The following is a 22315-nucleotide window of genomic DNA, read 5'->3' as shown; positions in this document are numbered from 1 at the left end:
TCCTGTATTTAAGGTTATAGCTTCCAGTTTCTGCCTGCTACCTGCTCCTGTGCTGTTGGTGTTAACCCTTTTGGATTGTCTTTGCCGTGTATGGCCCCTGCCTGTACCTTGGATTTGCCTCTTTGCCTGTGACCCCGACTCATCTTGCCTGTGCCTTGGACCCCGCTATATTGTTCGTGACCCTGACCTTTGGCGTGTTTCCCGACTATTTCGTTTGACCATCCGCTGCCATCTTCGTTGCCTCCTGGCCTGCCGCTACGGTTTAGTCTCACAAACTCACACTACACCTGGAGATAAGTCCTGGGGGCATCTGAGTACCGGTGAGTGTATAAAGCTGTATGGGAAAGGCGGCTGCTAAAGGTGAAGACCTCCGCCAACAAGTTCTGTGAGTTTGTGTACTGACCTTCAGCGTAACACTATGGGGGAAACATAAAACTGATATGCAAATTGTTTGAATAGAGTCAAGTAGCCATATAAGTATATATAGTTTCTCCCTCTCTCTTTCCCCACTCTCTCTCTTTCTCTCTCTTTCTCACTCCCCCTCTCTCTCTCTCTCTCGCTCCCCCTCTCTCTCTCTCGCTTCCCCTCTCTCTTTCTTGCTCTCTCGTTCCCTCTCTCTCTCTTGCTCCCCCTCTCTCTCTCTTGCTCCCCCTCTCTCGCTCCCCCCCTCTCTCTCTCGCTCCCCCTCTCTCTCTCTTTTGCTCCACCTCTCTCGCTCCCCCTCTCTTTCTCTCTCGCTCCCCTCTCTCTCGCTCCCCCTCTCTTCTCTCTCGCTGCCCCTCTCTTCTCTCTCGCTCCCCTCTCTCTCTCGCTCCCTCTCTCCCCCTCTCTCTCTCGCTCCCCTCTCTCTCTCGCTCCCCCCTCTCCCCCTCTCTCTCCCCCTCTCTCTCCCCCTCTCTCTCTCCCCCCTGGGCCCAGGCCAGTCATTACTTTGTTTTCAATGCTATAGTAAAATACCAGTATGGCAGTATGCGAAGGGTTATGGGCCCCCCTGTAGTTCTGAGCCACGGACAGTCATAGCATCTGCTCCTATTATAATCCACCATTTGACTGACCAGGAGCCCCTGTGTTCTGCAACAGCTTTCCCAGCAGTCGTTCATCTTTGTTTGTATCCATCAATTAGGACTATTTATCTCAGGTTAAGCGTTTTTAACGTGTTTTCATGGTAAAGCACAAAAGTGAAACATACTACAACACATATTGGTTAACAGTTAAACAATATTTCTAGTAGCCAGTGATTTGATTATTGGAATTTGCCATTAGTTCAATTTCTCTGTTCCTGTTTTTTTTGTTCTTGATTCCTTATTCTTGGCTGCTGCTCTGATTCGCGGAAGTTCTGACCTTGCTTCTGATATCTAACTGAGAGTGCCCATATTTCTGAAGCACAGCCCAGAAGTCTATGCTGCCATTGTCCTCTCATAACAATGTGAATTTTACTGCAATATACTGTGAGTTTGTATGATCCTATTCTTATGTTATATAAAGACACTTCACAATGACCTTTTATTAATACAGAATAAAAAATATTCTAAATCTGATGGTCTTTTTAGTAAACCTGAATACATAGTAGATATTATATTAGCAATTTTTTACTTGGATGGCTGGTTTATAAGGACAGTGATGGGTTTGATATACCTGAAAATTTATTTGGCTGGAGATAGATATAATTTAATATTCATTGGGGGCAGCCACAGTTTACCTCCAACTTGAAATTCAGAACCCAAAAGTCAAGATCTGTCTGCAAACATCATTTGGGCAAAAACTGTTTTTCTTAAATACCATTTTTCTTCATCCCAGATTTGAGTCATTTTAGAAACTATAGATTCTACCTCTGGTACAGCTGAGGCAGAAGAAAAAATGAAAGGTCTTAAATATTTACCTAATAAATCAGTGGAAGTTGAAATCCCAGTAGGTAAATGCGAACTATTGTTGTAAGCAAATCCTGCAGATGGCAAGAAATCAACCCAAGCTGCCCAATGTTCTGAAAAAATAACAGTAAAGATGCTGTTCAAGAGATTGTTTTAATCTCTTGGTCTACAAATTTGTCTGGGGTGAAGATAAGCAGATGCAAAAGATAGCCTTATTATTACTGAATGCTTTCAGAAACTTTTAAATAAATTGAATACTCCTGTCAGACAAAATATTCTTTAGTATACCATCATATTTCATAATGTAGCTGATAATCAAGTAAGCTCGGTTTTTCACAGAATTAATTTTAGGAAGTGGAACAAAATGAGGTATTGCTAAAGTGTTGTCAACTACAACCAAAATGACCAAACCGCCTTGAAAAGAGTGTAAGGGATCACTGTTCTATTGGAATGAATAGTGGGTTTAGTTTACCTGAGGGTAGACCCTGGCACATGGCACAAGATTTAACAAAGACTCTAATATTTGTCTGACATACCTTTGAGAAGCTATGTCTGACACCAGACTTGCTTTTTCAAGTTTAAACAGTTTTGCTAACCCCCAGATGCCCAGCAAGTTTGGAATCATGTGCTTCTCTTATCACTTCCTGCCTGAGGTCTGGAGGAACAAAAGGAAATTTAAAGTGGTGTATGATAGTTTTGAGTTCTCGATTGTGATTAATTTGGCAGAAATATCTGTATTCAGTAAAGGGCATGAAACGGCAATAATTTTGCCAAGGCCTAATTCAATTTCCTTTGGCATTATGAAGAAAGGAAAAAATCCTGCAAGGAGGAGTGCTGGGCAATATATTGTTGGCTGTTAATCATGAGGCAATTAGAAGTCACCTCAGGGACGTTTTAAGGACACAGAAGATGGGATTAGCAGTTAGTGTGTACATTGTGGTAATTGATACATTGCATGGAATGTAGCGGTTCCAGATACGATATATATGGCAGAATCCTCAGTTCTGCATCAGGTGTAAATCACCATGGTCAAGCATCAAAGATCAGCAAGTAATTCTTACATAACCCTTCAATCAATTTTTGTTTATAGCTCTTTATTTTATGTAATACTTTATAATGCTGACCTATTAGAGTGTGAACATAACAAAACAGGCCATGGTTTTTCCTGTGTCAAATGTTACATGTACAAATATGATACAATATAAACAGTTTTAACAAAGGTAAGCAGGCATATGAATATTGTAACATAAGGGAAGGGGGGTACAGGTCTTGACATAACCCTATGAAAGTACAAGACAAGTAGAGACCATAACCAAGCGACCTACGGTAATTAATCACATGACATTGGTTGGAAAGGAGAGCATAAGATAGTTGAGACATAAAGAAGCTGCTAATAGGGCCACTTATCATAGGCATTTGTGAATCTGGGGATGCATTAGTTATTGATATAAAGACTGGCTCTGGCCTTCCCTAAAAATAAAACAAAGAAAACCACATGATCCTGACCTGTCCAAAAAGATGTCTCATGAATGGTGTGTTTTTTTTCCATGGCCAAAATGTGCTAAATAGTTTTTAAGTTTTACTATTGTAGGGGTAATGAATTTGTCCAATGCTGGCCACTACGGTCTTGGCTGTGGCTAAAATATTGTATTTAAAATTCTAGACTGTTGCCAAGGCTTTGGGGAGGGTAACATAGAATGAAGGGCCAAGGGCCCTTTGAGATTCGTACATCCAACATATTATTTAAGAGGCTACAGTGTCCTGGTAAGGGGCAATTACTGGGCAAGACCACCAAATGTGGAGGGCATATACTGCTGTGACCACAGTTTCTCCAGCAATAGGGGGTAGAGTCTTTTGCTATCTCCACTCTCCTGTCACTCCATGCCTTCTCATCTGGTTGAGGTTCAAGGTCTCTTTCCCATTTTGATTCATAACCGTTTTGGCAGAGGAGAAGGAGGTTGAATAAGAAGTCATGAAGAGAAGATATCATTCCATTCCGATGGGTGGTGACAGCCTAGCAACTCGAACAGGGTAAGATCTCTAATAACTTAAGGCAGTAAGCTCAGGAAGTGTTTTAATTGGATGAAGTCAAATGGCTTCAAGGTGTATGAGGAAAATGTTTGTTGGAGATCAGAGAGAGAGAGAGAGCCATTGGCCTTGCTTGATAAAATAAAAAAAATGAGAAATGTATTATTTGATAATTGCCTGTTGAAAGTTAGAGAATGTAGTATTGGACGTGACCAGGGTAAAACTGGGGTTACCCTAGATAAAAGTCAAAGATGAACATGAAGTCAAAAGATGAGCTTTGAACTAGTACTGGTCTTAGACCTGTATGTCACACTTCAGAAACAGGGTAATTCTGGGTGTAAGGCCCAAATATATAAAATGGGTTTGTCTATTTATGAAATTAGTCTCAATGTTGAGGCAGGAGATCACCCCTGGAGGGGCAAAGTAGCCACTATTTCAGCGAAGTGAGCCTCCAAGTAATAAAATTTTATATCAAGGAGGCGATGTCCCCCACTAGGCATGGACTTTCTATGTAGGTTAGAAGATATTATTTTAGGTCTGCTATTCCAAATGAAAAGTATAATGCATTTTGAACATTATTCAATAGAGTCGAAATGCAACCAAACAGGGCCTGGTTAAGGGTTTCAGCTGCCTTAGGCTATTTCACCTGTAGCATTCCTTTCCCCCAAGAATGTTTACATTCGTTTTCAGCAATGAACAAAACATCAAACTGCACTTGCAGAACAACCAATTAATGCACATAGGGTGCTATATATTGATGTTCATATAAGGCATATATCTGGAATTCATTAATCAATATTCTGGCATATAGGAACACTCCTGAATATGAATATTCAGGAGTATTCTCCAGCATTCAAATTTAGACAAATTGTGCTGTTCTCTCTTACCTGTTATTGCATTGTCTTTTTGCTGGATTCTAGACAATTGGGGTCCTGTTTGGAAAACATGCAAAAACTGTATAATAATGCAAAATTTTAATAATTCCTGAATGAGTTCACCAACCGCCCCAGCCATTTAATTGATCCCCCAGACATCCAGACTCACTCTTCTGCTGGCATTCTGGCACAGCAGTCTTCGTCTTCATCACAGGCAGCCTGGCAGAAAATCTGATTGCCTTTAGCTGCCTGTCAGTGTGGGCTGCGGTTGTCAGTCCAGTCTCATGACATGTGGTAATCCTTACCTGACAAGACCAGATTAAGAACCGCAGTGGCATTTACAGGCAGCTAACACCAACCTGATTTGCTGCAGCCACGCCCATCCAGGATCTAGTGTCACAGGCTGCAGCCTGATCAGACTATTTTTAGATCGGGCCATGGGTTTGAGGATCATACCTAGAGGTAGTATACACCACCAAATATTTGATCTTTTTTTGTTGCCATCTAAAAGTTGTAGGATGTAGTTAGTCTTTGTCCCGAGGGGAAATGGGGAGAAATACGAATTGCTTGTTTTTGAAGAGTTGAGTTTATATCCTGAGAGATCACTATAATGATGCATAATTCTATTGAGATTGAAGATTCTCAGTTAGGTTGAAGTCAGTAATAAATTGTCAGCAAATGTGATCCTGGATTTTAGGACTGTCTTCATTCAATTTAACATAAGAATTACTCTAAAAATTGCGGCAAGATAGTAACACCTGACCATATTCAAGCAATTCTACACTTTCCATTAGATTGGAGATTTGGTGCTGCTTGCTTACATTAATTTACACCAGGCTGTGACAGAAGTACCCATAATTTCCTTTATTATTACAGTGAATGCAGAAGAATGCAATGTGTATCTTGCATAGCTGTAGATATGTGCTGACCCAAGTGATGGAGACAGCACTTTGAGAAATGGAGAGCATTATTAAATAGGGTTCTTCTTCACCTCTGATGATCCTGCTGTAGATATAGACTGCATGAGTGTTTTATAGATGTGGAGGTCACAGAAACCCTCAGGTGTCTCTGTTACACAAGCTTGTGGGACTTTATGTTCTCTGTCAGACAAACATCTCACAAATTATATTTATGATGGAATAAACTCCTGTCTAATTGTCTGCATATTCTAAAGCTTTCCAAGTGGAGAGAAAAAGGTAATGGTAGTCAGGGGTGTCGGCTAGATTAGAGGTGCTAGAAGAATAGTGTTTTAATAGGAAACATTTCAGGAAAGTGATTCAGACATTCTGTGCAATAAAGTTTTATAATAACTATCTGCTTTATGACCTTCTTTGATTAATCACTTTATGATAGTTCAGTTTTTTCTGTAAAGGAGAAATTGGCAGACACAATTATACAGTATGTTACATTGGCAAGTCTTTTTTTGTGTCTGTTTCCTGTAGGTTATGGGTCTATGGTTTCCTGTAAGCTTTTCTCATTTCCCTTTTATTGCTCCTCCCTTCTGACTAAAAGATCTCTCTTTAGTAAACCTGTGTGTCATGATTGACATTACACATCTCTCCATGTACAGGTGAAATCTGTGCGCTCAGCAAAAGCTCTTCAATGTCTATCTACTGTCACTTTTCTTGTTATTTTATGCTGGATATTAAGTTTGTTTATCAGTTCAGAATCTACTAAAGGTAAGGTCAATTTTACTGGATTCTAAAATAGTTCTAAAAGTATTTTCAGTGTAAATGAAGATCGTAGATGACAAATGTCGTCTCAATGAAAAATGCATACGATGCAATTTACTATGTCCCACTAGTAATACAAATATTTGTTCTCTCTTCTTTATGTACTCATTTTTACTTATTTTATTTTATATTTTTACTTAATTTTGCCAAAATGTGAATGTACTATCCAGTGACATGTTGCTGCTGGGCAAATGTCAGCACATCACAAGTAGTGCAGTCTTGGTTGCACTAAAATCTCTATTAGGATCTATCTGCATAACATGGTTAAAGTGTATTTTTTTAATATCTTAAATATCTGTTAGTAAATAAAAAGTAAACTTTTTGATTATATGTGCAAAATAGACCCAAATAAAATATGTTGCACATATAACCCATACTTAATGTCTAATTGTTTTCCAGATACATATTTTAGCAGAGTGTATCTAGCTCTCTCCTTTAATGCAGATTCGGCATCTTTGGTGTATGCAGTCATTTGTCTATGCTTGTCCTCATTGGTACGTCACATAATTGACATCATTGTATCTGACTGAATAGGCTTTACCTAAGTTCTTTTCATTGATACTTTCATGTAAGTAGTGCAACTCCAGATATTTACACCAAAATGTAATCAGGTAGCATACCAAATATTATCTGTGTACATTAAGTAAGGTCTGAGGGCAGTAACAAACGTGTACTTATCTTAGTTTTTAAAGTTTTTTTTTTACATTATGCCAGAACTACACACAAATAAAACATATCAATGTTCTAAAACTAGAAAAAAGGGGAATTGGAGCCATTTGGAGGTTTTGGGGTTACCTTCATTCAATGTGACAGTCTCATATTTTTCGCATCTGTTCATGACACTTGCAGATTGTATTGCTTGTTGTCACACAGCTTTCTTGATATTCTGAGGAGGGGGTTTAGGAAATAGGTAGTGTTTTTTTTTATTATTATTTTTACTACTTGGGAAGAACAATAGCAAATGAGTATATTTACTATCCCACCGATTTCCGGCGCTTTGAAGTAATTTTCTTCAAATGGCAATTTTATTAAAGACAAAGCCCATCAGGTTTTGTCTTTAATAAAATTGCTGTTTGAAGAAAATGACTTCAAATCGCCGGGAATCCGAACCGCCGATTCACGGTGGTCCTATGGAACCGCCGATTGGGGTATTGTAAATATACCCCAAAGGGTCTTCCCTGGACACTAACATTGTTATGTATAATTATATATAGTCTTATAAGCATGGAATAGTAACTTGCATTTAAACTGCTATTAAATCTAGACTGCACTGGATCTAATAATGTTAGTGGCAGGGTAGATATGATGTTGATCTCACCTGCAGTCTAGCAGAGCTCCCAGCAAGTAAGGTAATGTTTGATGACATCCTCATAATGTTACTTCACTAGTTTTCCCAGCATTCCTGCCATGTGAATGAGGTGATATATTTACTGTTGTATTTCATCATTGGCAGTGAACACTGTGCTGCAGCCAGCTGGACAGCATCAATTTAGTAAAGTATTGTCTGGGTTCCTGCCTCATCTCTCAATTCCTGGCATCAACTGTGTATAAAACTTGAAGGAGGTGGGCATATTACGTTAACAGTTCGAACAGCAGTATAGCAGTAAATGGCCTCGTTATTTGAGTTAGAAAACTCTAGATAAGTCCGGCAAAGTGGCTACATTGTACAGTCAATACTTGGGCACCTGGGTGATGTAAAGGGTTACATAAAAATACAAGATATTTAGTTTAGTGGTCCTTTAATTGACCCACAAAAATGTCCTGGTGTGTCATTCATTTGTGTCATGATCCTCTTAATCTATCGCTGTGCGTAATATATCGCTGCTTTATAAATAAACGGTAATAATAATGTCTAGACAGAGTTTTACTCACCTATTCTGTCGGAAGTTTTTTTTATAAAAAAAACAACATAAAATATTATTAAATCCCTTTTATATTCTTTTTCGGATTGAGCTGTAATTTAATTAATTTGACTTATTTTAAATATAAATGTATTCCTAACTATACTCGTAAGTTAGGATCCTGAGGAGCTTCTCTGTGCCATCCTCCTGGTGCCTCCAGCACTAGGGGCTGACAGACCTCACCTCCTGACAGCGACAGCAGTGGTGGAACTACCATTGGTGCAGCAGGTGCGGTGCGACAGGCCCCATGGAGACAATGGGACCCGCTACACAGGGAACTAGTGAGCTATGGGCCCTGGTTCCCTCCTTCCCGCCTTCTTTGCTCCGGGGCCCACAGCTCACTAGTTCAGCCTGTGAGTGACAGACATTGCAATCATCATGCTCCACACGACCTACACAGTACAGAATTACTGGAATGGAAGATACTGCTAGGATTGGGTAGGTGACATGTCACTCAGTGCTCTGCACATGTAGGAACATCACCAGCCCCTGTAGTCAGGACCTGATTATCCAATAGGCTGTTCTAGGCTGCAGCCTAGGGCACAAGGGTTTTTGGGAGCACCAACTTCTTCGGGGTGTAAAATTCTGACAGGGAGAGGTGTAAACTGAAGTTCATTTTAAAATATTAGAGAACAGTTCTCCAAAGTAAAAATTAAAACATGAAAGAAACATGTAATAAGGTTTATATCTTGACCTATTCCCATGGTATGAAGACAATACGTCATTCATGGACAGGTGCTTGAGGATAAGCGAATAAGAGAGACATGGATGGCAACAGGCGCAGACATGACAGCCCCCTCCCCTTTCACATCTTTACTCTCATTAACATTCATACATGTCTTCACTATGAAATACAGTCGTGATTTGTAATGAAAACATAATGAGTGACAACCCTTTCAAAAAGCCAAATGACCGTTTTGAAAAGCCAAGTGGTGCTGAGTTTTAAGAACACAGGAACATAAACATGGGGGGGGGGGGGGTGAAGGAAGCTGATTTTTAAATTAAGGACAATTTGTTTTTACCTACTGTGTACTAGCCTGGCGTGGAAAGCGGTGGGCGCTATGAGCATATAAGCCTAGGGCTAACTGAACCCTTAATCAGGCCCTGCCAATGCAGAAGTTAAGCAGGATCCAGGAATCTGAAGGTTTGCCAAATCACAAAGGAGTTTGTCGGTAATCAGCAAAAAATATTTCTAGAAGGGGAAATCCATTATAAAGTGTTGATGTTTTCAAAGTTAAAGAAATTGTTCATATAGAAATGGGGCAGTGGGTCGGGGTGTACACAATAAAACAGTTAAATGCCTGTGCTGACAGATTCAAGAGCATTTAACTCCAATGACACAGATTTTACTGACCTGGCCTTCTTTTTTTTTTCTCTTTTGTGTATTTGAGCTCTGAATTTTACTATTGCTTGTTCCTCCATTATCCTATGAGTTATCCATAATTTGATTTATGGTTAGATATAATTGTTTTTTAATAAAATGATTTAATAGAATATTGTGTTGGTGGTATATAATTGTCGAGAATATATATATTTTTTTGTGCTTCTGTTCTCTAGTTTATTTTCCAATAAGATTGATTACACAACAATCTCTATAAGAAGCTGCATAAGTTCTTCTCCCCGTTAATATAATGGTGGCTACAAATTTTACATATTTTACATGATTTATGATACTATTATAAGCTGTAATTTTTGGTTGATTTAAATCAGCGCCCAGGGATATCTTACTTTGTGTGGATATAGTATTGCTTTATAGCCAATTTTCCTTCAACCAGGAGCAGATGACTTGTGAGCTCCCAGCACCCTCTTTTATACCCTGTGACTACTGAGTCCTTTATGATGTCATATGGGTGGGGTTTTGGGTGTGGTCTGGCCAATTGGGTGTGGCATTATCAATTTGTTATATGGATGTGGCCAAAGAGTCATAGAGGTGTGGTCTCTTTTCATACTTAAATGGGCGTGGCCGCTTTATTGTATGTAAAATTTACTAGATATTAACATCCATGCTCACAGAAACAATAAAATAGGTGTGTTTTATTAATCTTCGGCCTTCTTGCTGATTTTTACCATCCCTTTCACTATCTGTCAGATATAATCTGATTTGCTTTACCCTGTCACTTGTGTTTGTATATATTTGTGTATCATGTTGTGTCTTGGTTCTATTTTCTGTATATGTAATGTACGGCGCTGCAGACCCTTTGTGGCGCCTTATAAGTCAAAGATAATAATAATAATAATAATAATTTGGAGATGGCATGAAAAACAGCTCAAACAATTCTACATGTAGTGGGAGGGTTTCCAACCATCACTAAATTTATTGACCGCAAATTAACTTAATGTGCCACCAGTCAGTAACAAAAAAGTAAAAGTCAGCAAAAAACAGGCCCCCTCTGTAATGTAGCAGAAATTATGCGAAAACTGTGGACGGCTGTGAGCACCATTTGTAGCATCCATATGGCCACATTTGTTTGTAGATTTTGATTCTTCTTTCAGTTGTGGGTAAATTTTGATATATAATAATAATAATGTGTCTGCAAATAATGATAACTGTTAGTACATTTCTATAAATTTGTCAGCAAAAATGAAATTTCAAGTGTTGGTAACAGTGGGTACGTCTGACAAGGTGTCAGTTTCAGTGCGAGGAGGGGTTGCGATCTGTAAGGCTGACAACCAAAATCAGTTTGTATAAATGGCCTAAAGACCATCCAAAGTCCGGTTTTGTAGGTAATTATTAGGAGGAGACCTGGTTACATTTCATTTTAGAAATTGGCACCTGCATCTTCCCAAGTGTATAAGTGACGCCATCATGTGTACCGGTGGTAGTTGTGTCATCAGCTCTGACAAAGCACATACTTTACAACTACAAATTAAGCCCGAAACCAATAATAGCGATAGTATGAGACTACGGACTTACCATATAGCAGGCACTAGTTCTGTCTACCAGCTATAATGATCTACAAATGTAAAATGCAACTGTTAGAAATATCTGCATAAAGAAATGACATAATTTTCAATAGACACAGTGCAAATGCTGTTTTTAAAGCGGCAATGGCAGGACCCACCGCCTGTATTACATTATACAGGCAGTGGGGCCGCCCAAATATGCCTTCTCATGAACAATACAGGAATTGTTAGATCAGTTGATGTATGGCCTCCATGGCAGAAATGATAGGTCTGCCAGAAAGGGTGATTTTGATCCTCGCACAAACATCATCCTCATCAACATCCTCATTAGCGCCCTCGTCGGCTACACAAATATCCCCCTCGTCCTGTTGCAATTCCAAAGTGGCATCCTCAATTGGGCACTGTGTACAGTGTAGACAGGGCCCCAGTGCGAGTTTTCTCTGCGCCATAGGTAAAGCTTCAGCCTATTGCCCCTCTTCCCCCCAATTCGCACTACCTAGCCCATTTCTAGAGATGCTCAGGCTCGGTTCCCCGAGAACCGAACACACCCGAGCTTAGGATATCTGAGTACCGAGCCAAGTCAGCTCTGTAGTTTTGCGGTTTTTCTGACTCAAAAAAGAGGCACAACGTCATTGTTACATCGTCTGATCTCGCGAGTTTTGAAATCTATAAATACCGCCCTCCACAGCGATCTAGCACCATTTCAAAGAAAGACACAGAAGGGGTAGCACAGTCTTTAGAGCAGTTGGGTAGCAACATAGATATAATGAAAGAGGAGGGGGTAGCAGTGTTCAACAAAGTCTACAGTGACATTCAGGAGAACTCAATTTCTCCATTGCTAATTCTCATTGCTGAAAAATACAAATACTAGTGCTGGCAGGCTTGGTGTAATTCTGCAGTCATATTCTACTGTGTTTTATAGGTAACACACCAAGAGGAGAGCTCCATTGCTAATTGTCATTGCTGAAATACAAATACTAGTGCTGGCAGGCTTTTCTTCTGAATTTGCAGTCAAAGTGTACGGTGTTATCAAAATGGATTCACAGCAGTACACAGAAGAGCAGGAGCACAAAAGCAGCTGCTGCCACCAGTCATGATGACAGTAATCCCTCTTACGTCTTCTGGTAAAGCCTATGTAAAAGTGCATAGTGTTTTTAAGTCAGGGAAACAAAAATGTAAACACCTTTTACCTTGGTCAAGAAAAAAAGGGCTGTAATCCAGGCAAAGTTATCTGCAGAAATTTTTTTAATCTCCAACATGCCATTCTACACACGCAGTGGCAAAGAAAGAATGAGGCCTTCGCCTTTCTCTAGAAGTGCGAGTTCTGCAACTGTTACTGAGGCATCTTCTTGTAAGGTCAGTCGTGACCAAGCAAGACCTTGTAATTCTGACTCCAAAAGTGATGCCCAAATACTTTTACGTGTAAAAGCCGAGCTGGAAGAAAACAGTAAGGCATTAGAGGAAAATGTATGCTCACGTTCAGAAATGACACAATTCCCTGAGGAGAGTCCATCCACGAGTGCTATGTGTAATCGTGACCATTCTGATAGTGTACCCATATAGATGGCCCCTTTCAGCATTTCTGCTGATGTGTGCCTGAACAACCCGAGTGTAGCTGGTGATACACCAATTGAGGATGCCACTTTGGAATTGCAACAGGATGAGGGGATATTTGTGTAGCCGACGAGGGCGCTAATGAGGATGTTGATGAGGATTATGTTTGTGTAAGTCCTGCACTGGTGGAAGCAGTTCTGGCACGTATTAAGAAGAAGGCCATTGTCATGCCTGGACATAAGACCAAAAAATCCACTTCTTATGTGCGAAATTATTTTTCCCCAAATCCTGACAACAGTTGTCTAGCCACTTGTAGCGTTTGTAAAGCCACAGTCAGTAGAGGTAGGGACCTTAACCATCTAGGAACCTCATCCATGTTACGCCATTTGACCCAAGTTCATGGCAAGGTGTTGGGAAAATCAGAAACTTATGCTAAAAAAATAACAACAAGCAGTCCATCATCAGCTAGGACCCTTCTCTAACCTACATCCCGATGCATGTAATCTACACCCACAACACCGACCTCATCAGTATCCTCAGTAGCGATCGGAGTTAGTCCTGCATCCAAGTTGCTAAGGCTAAATGACTCCTGCTCTATCCTAGGTTTCTCAGAAGAATTCTTGAGCGTTAGTCCCACTGCTGCTGCTGCTGGTGGGGGTGAATCTTCATCCCAGAAGCAGACCAAGAAGAAGACTACTAGTAGTTTACAACAATTGACTGTTAAACAATCCTTTGCAAGAGGAAGCAAGTATATAGCTGATCACAGACACCATGGCGACTACGCTAGTATTAGATCTGCGTCCAATGACCTACTATTAATGGGGCTGGTTTTAGACAGTTACTTGAGGTGTTGTGTCCACATTACCAAATTCCATCACGACACCATTTCAGTTTGGTTTTGGATCGAACTTAATTAAAAATTGTGACAAATAGGTAAAATGATGCGATTTTTAGCTGTTTTTGCTCCTATATTTATAGCATTAACAGTCATTTACAGTCTATTTTCTAATGATCTCTTCACAAATGTACAAATTTTCACAAATTTTGTTCAAAGTCTGCAGTGAGCTGGCAGCGAGTAGTGGCAAAATACATGGCAATTTACGGAAAGATAAAATCACCATTTCTACTTTCATTTTCTTTTAATTCAATTCCATATCTCACATTGTAAGTCAATGTTTCAGTCCTACATTTGGACCTTTGTTCAAACAACCACATAGAAGAGACTGATATTTAAAAAAAAAAAAAGTAGTTTCCTCACTTATGCAATCCCAGATTGTCTTGAGTTCATGATTCATGAAAAGGTGATAGTCTGCATATCATTACAGAATAGATGAGGCAATGGCTCCCTTGTACTCTCTATGAGGCACTCCAAGCAATATGCATTCCACCCTGAAACACATAAACTGGATGTGCCAAACCCGGATGTACACAAACTGGTTTTCACTATAACAACCAAACTCAGCAATTCCTGCGTGAATTACTGGGAAACCTGCCTAACAGTTGTGTATTTCCTATGAGTACCTAAGACATGTACCAAGGAGGTGCAATAACTCACCTCTATTATCAAATGCACATTCCGTCTGTATATGTTCCAGAGAAAATACAATGACACGCTTTCTGTATAACAAGCATTTTGGTTCCATATTTCCCTGGAAATTACATTTTGCCCCGATTTTGGCACGAAGATGTGAGTCGTGTTTTGATCTACTTGAAACCCCAGATCTCGGATCTGTCAGATTTCTCTGAATCTGAAAAGCTCATCTCTAGCTGTCATATTGACCCTTATTCGGTGGTCAAAGTGAAAATTTAGAATGGTGATATAGAAACTGTAATGAGACTTTGATAGATTTACAATCAAAGCAGTAGTAGAAGTGTCAGTATGACATACAGCGTCTACACCCCCACTTCGACCATTGCCCTTATTTATTATAAAGATCACACTATCTAGTCTAGTTACAGGTGCCCAATAGATCAGAGATCCTATGGCGTATAAGTTAAGTAAATAAAGTATAAGATATCCATGAGCAACTTGACTGGAGATGATAGTTTCTAGTAAATATACGGTGTACACACAATAATTCCAAATCATTGAAGAACTAAGAACGAAGCTTCTTTTTATATGTGCATAGATTATTGACAAATGTATAGTTTCAATAAGATTTTAGCTTGCTATTAGCTGATCTGAACAACATCAATTAGATCAAATTATAGTCTAGAGACGACAATAGTGTGCATGTGTTTGTGCTAACCTGCAGACTCCATTGTGATCAGTAAAGACCTCATTGTAATCCAGCAGCTCAACCTGAATGGCTGGAACAAATTTGACCATCCTTCTGCGAGGCCAAAGTAGATAATGATATTGTTGCTATGCACTTAAGATGAGTGTCAGTATTGGCCACCTATATGTGGCAATTTTAACATTATTTTTTTTTCCATCCAATAGAAGAGTTTTTAATTTTTTTAAATAAAAAATCATCAGTCTTACATTAGGTGTCAATTGTGTAAAAATAACTTGTCTATACGATTTTTCACTCATAATTGTTACAAAGTATCATGAGTTAAACATCATAATGTCCAAAAATGGATAGTAAAATATAATTTGATCTTGATATTTAATGATTTACTAAATGGACACAATAGTGCAAGAACAGTTAACAATTTACCAAACTAGGATAATATGCATGCTGACTTAAACGTACCAATCAAGAGGAAGCACGAAAGTGCAAGCAAAGAAATATATAACTTAATTTACTATAGTAGCTAAAATCTTATCCAGGCATTTCAGGTCATAGTATATTTACACTTCATTACTTTCTCTTCTTTGGAAGTCAGACCACTTTTGTTGTGTGGATAAACATCTCCAATCGAATTTATAAACCAAATTACATTGAATTTTATGGCAATGTAAAACCAATAAAGATTTTTGTAACCTAATCCTAATAGGTTGCAATTATTCATGTAGGTGGTTGACTGTCCTGCATTGATAATGAAAATACATCCATAATGGTGATGGCACTGGAAAGTAACTTCTCCTGCTTGTACCTTTTCAATATCTCCCTACGCTTATCTTTTTATATAAGAAAGGGCAGATGAACATACACTATATGGACAAAAGTATTTAGACGCTTGACCATTACTCCAACAGGGACTGTAATGGCATTGTATTCAAATACATATACTTTAATATGAAGTTGGTCCCCCTTTTCCAGCGATAACAACTTCCACTTTTCTTGGAAGGCTCTCCACAAGTTGGAGTGTTTCTGTGGGAATTTGTGCCCATTCATTCTGTAGAGCATTTATGAGGTCAGGCACTGATGTTGGGCGAGAAGGCCTGGCTCGCAATCTCCGTTCCAGTTCATCCCAAAGGTGTTTGATGAGGTTGAGGTCAGGACTCTGTACAGGCCAGTCAAGCTCTTCCACACCGAACTCATTAAGCCATGTCTTTGTAGTCCTTCCTTTGTGCACTGGACACAGTTATGTCGGAATAGAAAAAGGCCTTCCCTAAACTGTTGCCACAAAGTTGGAAGCACAGCATGGTCCAAAATGACTTGTATGTTGAAGCATTAAGATTGCCCATTCATCATCATCATCATCATCATCATCATCACCATTTATTTATATAGCGCCACTAATTCCGCAGCGCTATACAAAGAACACACTCACATCAGTCCCTGCCCCATTGGGGCTTACAGTCTAAATTCCCTAACACACACACCCACACATGCAGATACACAGACTACGGTCAATTTGTCAGCAGCCAATTAACCTACCAGTATATTTTTGGAGTGTGGGAGGAAACCGGAGCACCCTGAGGAAACCCACACATACACGGGGAGAACATACAAACTCCTCACAAATAAGGCCATGGTCAGGAATTGAACTCAGTGCTGTAAGGCAGAAGCACTAACCACTTAGCCACTGAGTGCCTATATCTTTACTGAAGATAAGAGGCCTAGTCCAAACCCTAAAAAACAGCCCCATACCATTATCCCTCTTCCACCAAACTTCACAGTTGGCATAATACAGTCAGGCATGTAACGTTCTTCCAGCATCTGCCAAACCCAGACTCACCCATCTGACTGCCAAACAGAGAAGCATGATTTCTCACTTCACAGAACACGTGTCCACTGCTCCATAGTCCAGCTTTACACCACTCAATCCAATGTTTGGCATTGGTCTTGGTGATGTGAGGCTTGCATGCAGCTGTTCGGCCATGGAAATCCATTCCATTAAGCTCCCGTCGCATTGTTTTTGTGCTTACATTAATGCCAGTGGAAGTTCAGAAATCTTCAGCTATGAAATCAGCAAAGCATTGGTGACTTTTACGCACTATGAGCCTCTAGCAGACGTGATTTTATGTCGTCTTCTGACTCATGGCTGAGTTGCTGTTGTTCCTAAATGCTTCCACTATCTAATAATATCAGTTACAGTTGACCGTGGAATATCCAGCGGGGATGAAATTTCACAAACCGTGTTATTGCGAAGGTGGCATCCTACCATAGTACCATGCTTGAAGACACTGTCTTCTTCAGAACGACCCACTTTGTATCACAATGTTTGCAAATGGAGACTGCATGGCTAGGTGCTTGATTTTATACATCTCTGGCAACGGGTCTGATTGAAACCCATCAATTCAATAATTAACTGGTGTGGCCAAATGCTTTTGTCCATATAGTGTATGTAGTCACACAGACTTTAGAGTTGGTGGTGGAATCCTTAAGGCATGTGAAACGGAGGTTGGCAAGCTTTATCTAGCTCTTTTTTGTTACTATGGTAACTATCATTTAAACTACTAGCAAAGGTATATTTTACTCTCTCTTCAGCAATAGGATAGGATACACTTTTATCTGTCTAGCTGAAAATAGCATGCTAAGGATAGTTTGTTACTAACCATAGAATTTACACAGCACTGTACACCTGTAATTGTCCTCACTTTTATGGATTGACAATCCATATTCATTTGTTCTGGTGTTTTGTAGGCCGAAATGAAAATTAGGGGGGATAGAGTGTGAGCATTTCTATATATGTTTTACCCTATTTTTTGCAAAAGTTAGCTAAGAGATGATATTATAATCTTCATGTAACAGAAAGCATTTGTGTACCTGCACTTATTCCTAAGAATGTTATATTACTTAAGCACTAGTGTACATTGATATGTTTCTGATTTAAATCTGGACTGGCATGGATTTTTGGTGGTGGGTCTGTAAGGCTCTGCAGTGGCAATTTCTATGACTGCAATAGATGAGGTTTCGATTATGCCAATACTTTAAGATGCGCAATGTGCATAGTATATTAAACGCAATAAATAGAAAAGTACATGTATATATAGATATATATATATATATATATATATATATATATATATATATATATATGCTCAAATGAGTTGGTGTAAAGAGCAATGTAAATATAATTGGTTGGACTGCTTTCATTAAATAGCTTCATCAGTATCGCTTCCCTTTAAGCATGAAAATACAACACAAAGCTATTCATACACCAGTTGTTTCGCTAAAAGAGGAAGAAAAGGCAAATCATGCATATCTCCCAATTTAGAAACAGTATATGGAAATCAGTCGTTTTCTGAGAATAGAGAGTTGGCTAATCTGCCAAATAAACAAATGCAGTATATTTAAATATACAAAATATGATCTTTTGCTTATCTGTGTAACACCAAAACTATAGTTATAGCTGCATGCACTTCCCTATATTTATTATTGATTAACAAACAAATAATAAAAAAAATATAAATAGATTTGCTGAGGTTGGATAACATGTTCACAGCACTATGGATGTATTTCACAACTACACTAATCCTACTGATTGCTGAGCAGTGTCTATGTGACATGTGACCATAAACCACAAGATATAGTAAACTCTCACTATCAGTACATCATCACTCACAGCCAGTCATGCATATACTAAAGAGTAATGATGTGCACCATTGCTTGCATTGGTATTACCACAAAGAAGCGATGTTTTAACCTATAGAGTACTATAGAGTATGCATTGTGATTTTTCTTCTCTGAGGTCTTGGTCTTTGAGTGTTTTAGTGCAATATTTGTAAGATATAACACTCTGCAACATGTAACTCTCAATTGGCATCATTAATGTGAAATTTATTTTTTCTCACATTATATAAACCCCTGTGTATATAATACATAAGATACAAGAAATACAAGATCCATCTAAGGGCTCATGTACATGTATGAGCTGAATTCTTACCAATAGAATTAACTTGTATTTGTAAATTAACACATGAGAATTAGAGCATGCTACATTTTAAAATCTGACGCACAATAGTGTGAATTACACCATTGACTCTTATTATTCCTATTTTTACTGCACTAGATTCAATTCTGCACAAAGCTCCGATGGTCTCATTTCTGGGTACTACGGTACTTGGAACATCGCTGATTTCCCTGCACACCTCTATGGGGTGCGAGGAAAAATTAGCAAAAGTACATTTCAGCAGCGTGTCTTCACAGACGGAGGCACATTACGGCACATCACCGATAATTGAGTGCATTAAAAAGTGCATAGGCATGTATAGAGCCTAAAATATAAGTAGAATGGAAATTCTTCAATACTAAAGAACAGGGGCACTAGTGAAGCTTCTGGGACAAATTTTAAAAGATCTGGAATGTTCCCACAAATCAGGGTATCTATTGGTTGTTCAATGGATGGACTAACACTAATATGGATCATTATACATAAGTATAGACAAATACTGAACATAAAGACCCGTAGAGGCATATTCAATTAGGTCCGGACATTGCGGTTGCACGGCGGCTGCACATTACATAAGTTAATATGGTATCGCAACAACGTGTATTTCCCTTCGCAGCCCTATGGGGGGAGCAAAGGGAAATCTGCATTATTGTGGTACCAGGTAGTACCTTCACCGGCCATTCTAGAGCGTAACCGTGATCTCTGGACCTAATTGAATATGCCCCTTAAACTCTTCCCATTATGAACCTCAGAGTTCCTGTTTTGCACAGTGCAAAGTTTTTTCATACTAGCAAGTTACAGAATATTTACTAACTGACATCTCCAGATACATCTCACTAGATTTTTTTATGTTCACAGGAAGAGAACATAGTCGACCCATGAACTTTTGTTATCCAAAACCTCATAGTTCCTCTTTTGCAGAGTTCTTCTTACTTTTTCTGCAAATAGTTTGCAGATTATTAATTTAATAATGTCTCTACAGTTCCACAGAGTATTGCTATGTTCTGATTACCATCTAACTGTTTTACTGAGAAAGTCATGAGATCAAAGTTGATGATGAATTATAATTACATATATTATGTGTTTAACTTTTCCTTTTCTTTGTATCTAAAACAAAAAACTATAAAACTACCGCACCAGATATTGACAACTATGCTGTATTTTCTATTACTGTTGAGAATTGTAGCTATATTTTGAATAAATCTCATAGAGAGGTGCTACTGCTAAACTCATACACATAAAGGTAAAAGTAGAGAGTAGAGTTTATCTCGGGTAGTGAACGGACAGCCGGTAATGTTAAGAATTCTGTCCCAATTTAATTGATTTCCTCTAGCTAAATTTTTAATATTAATTCATTAAAATTCTTATTTATAAGGAAGCAGTGAAATGTTAAAATAACATATTTTGCTCCATGTGAGGTACAATCAGAATAGTGAAATTAAAACTCACTGAGTGCCTGTTAAAGTATCTGTTTCTAATAATAGTAGCCCTAACAGGAATGTGACTATGAGTTAAATAGAGTATGCCAGTCTTTTTAAATTTCTCTTGTTTTTCAAGGACATGGAAGGTATATGTATATGAAATATGTATTGCAATATAACTTTCCTCTATTCCCTTCCACAGGTATTTATATAGATTTCCTTTATTCACTCATTCAGTTGGTTATATAAACCAGATGTGTGGGGTTTCTTTGTCTTTGTTTCCCCTTCTCGGTTTTTTTGTGTGGTGACTTCTTCCTCTGTGGTTTTTGAACTTCTTCCTAAAAATTCCTGATGGAGAAATTGTGAATCTCTTTTGCTTTGTGATTTCTCCATTTGATGTTTCCACTTTTAAAGCAGTATAGTTACAGGTACTATTGGTTCTTTTGTCCTGTTCTTCAAGCAATTACACTTCAAGATCTTGTTTTGTTAAAAATCATTTTTATCTCTAGCAAATTTCCCCTTTTTCTTCTCCATAATTGATTTTACAATATCATTCATTTCCTTTTTGTATTTTCCATAGGTTTTCGGAAATTTGTCTAAACTTTCATATTATTTCAGTTTTTCCACCTAATTTGGTTATTTCAGTAGTATATTGTTCCAAATTAATTTGGTCATGTTTAATCAGAATTTGCATCAAGTCCCCTGAACATTTTAGCAGAGTTCTTTCCCATTTTTTTTTTTACGTTTTCTGTAGCTAATTCATATGCCAGATATATTTTGGGTCTCAGCCCATGAGGTACCAGGTTTTAAATAATTGTCGAGCATGGTTTTCTTCCAAAATGTTTTAGTTTTGTGTTAATAAATGTTTTAATTCCAATAGATCATAGGCCTGAGTCATTAAGGTACACATACTGAGTGCATCGTGAAACTGTGCGTAAATCAGCTCTACGTACTCCCAAAGTAAACAAGGAACGGATCTAAAGATACTTGTGGTGATGTCTATGGGTGTAGGTTTACTCTGCTCTACTAGACCAGACACTGCAGGATACATACAATGCCTATATGGAATATAAAATCTCAAAAACACACACATAAAAAAAAATATATATTCAATTAATGTTACATGTCAATATTATAGTCCTTTATAATTATATATGGTCACTTTTAAAAAAAAAAAGTTTGTTTTTTTCTAAAAAAAACATTTACTAGGGTGTTCTTAATGTCTACTGTGCATAACAGACATTTTTACAAGAGATACAGCAGAAAACCGGCGTACTTCTGTCTGCGCTGAACTTTGACTTGAAAGTGGCTGCACGGTAACGCCTTTACTGTATATTGCCTATGTAAGTCTGCCCGTTCCCCACCCCATTCAATCCCGTAAATTGTAGGTTGTAATAAGTTTTGTTTGTGCTCGAAGCTGACTTGGACGTGGCTGCATTCTGTTGCGTATCTTCTGGTTCTGAGCATGCGCTCATTATTGGTCACTAAAATATAAATATGGTTAAAATATATAAAGATTCAGTTGATTTTTGTTTGTCACAGACCTTTAAAACACAATCTGAAAATTGGTCTCAATGTAATTATAAGCCTATAGAAAATAAACATTGGCTGTCTTTATCAGTCTAATACTTTTTGCAAGAGATGGTGAAGAGTGAGAAAATGCTATGGCTATGAAAAGTGAGAGAGTTTTATTAATCTACGCTACTGGTTTAACTATACAGAACCTCCAGAGGATCAGCATAATAGCATGCTACAGAATATTCTTTGGTGGTCAAAAATTTGCAGTCATCTGACCTGCAAAGA

At 38.5% G+C, this 22315-nt stretch overlaps 1 protein-coding gene across 2 annotated transcripts in view; it reads left to right on the top strand.

The window, feature by feature from the left end:
• The first annotated feature begins 6295 nt into the window (after positions 1-6295).
• CARD11 (caspase recruitment domain family member 11) overlaps positions 6296-22315 on the top strand; it is a 119525-nt gene continuing 103505 nt past the window's right edge. For both annotated transcript variants that reach the window (XM_075179899.1, XM_075179898.1), the window contains exon 1: positions 6296-6450. The gene's annotated coding sequence lies outside the window, so the exon portion shown is untranslated. The remainder of the gene's footprint in view (positions 6451-22315) is intronic.

The sequence above is a fragment of the Mixophyes fleayi genome, chromosome 7, assembly GCF_038048845.1.
Source record: "Mixophyes fleayi isolate aMixFle1 chromosome 7, aMixFle1.hap1, whole genome shotgun sequence".
Lineage (NCBI taxonomy): Eukaryota > Metazoa > Chordata > Amphibia > Anura > Limnodynastidae > Mixophyes > Mixophyes fleayi.
Note: the sequence above shows the minus strand (reverse complement) of the source record. Positions and strands in the feature narration are given on the sequence as shown.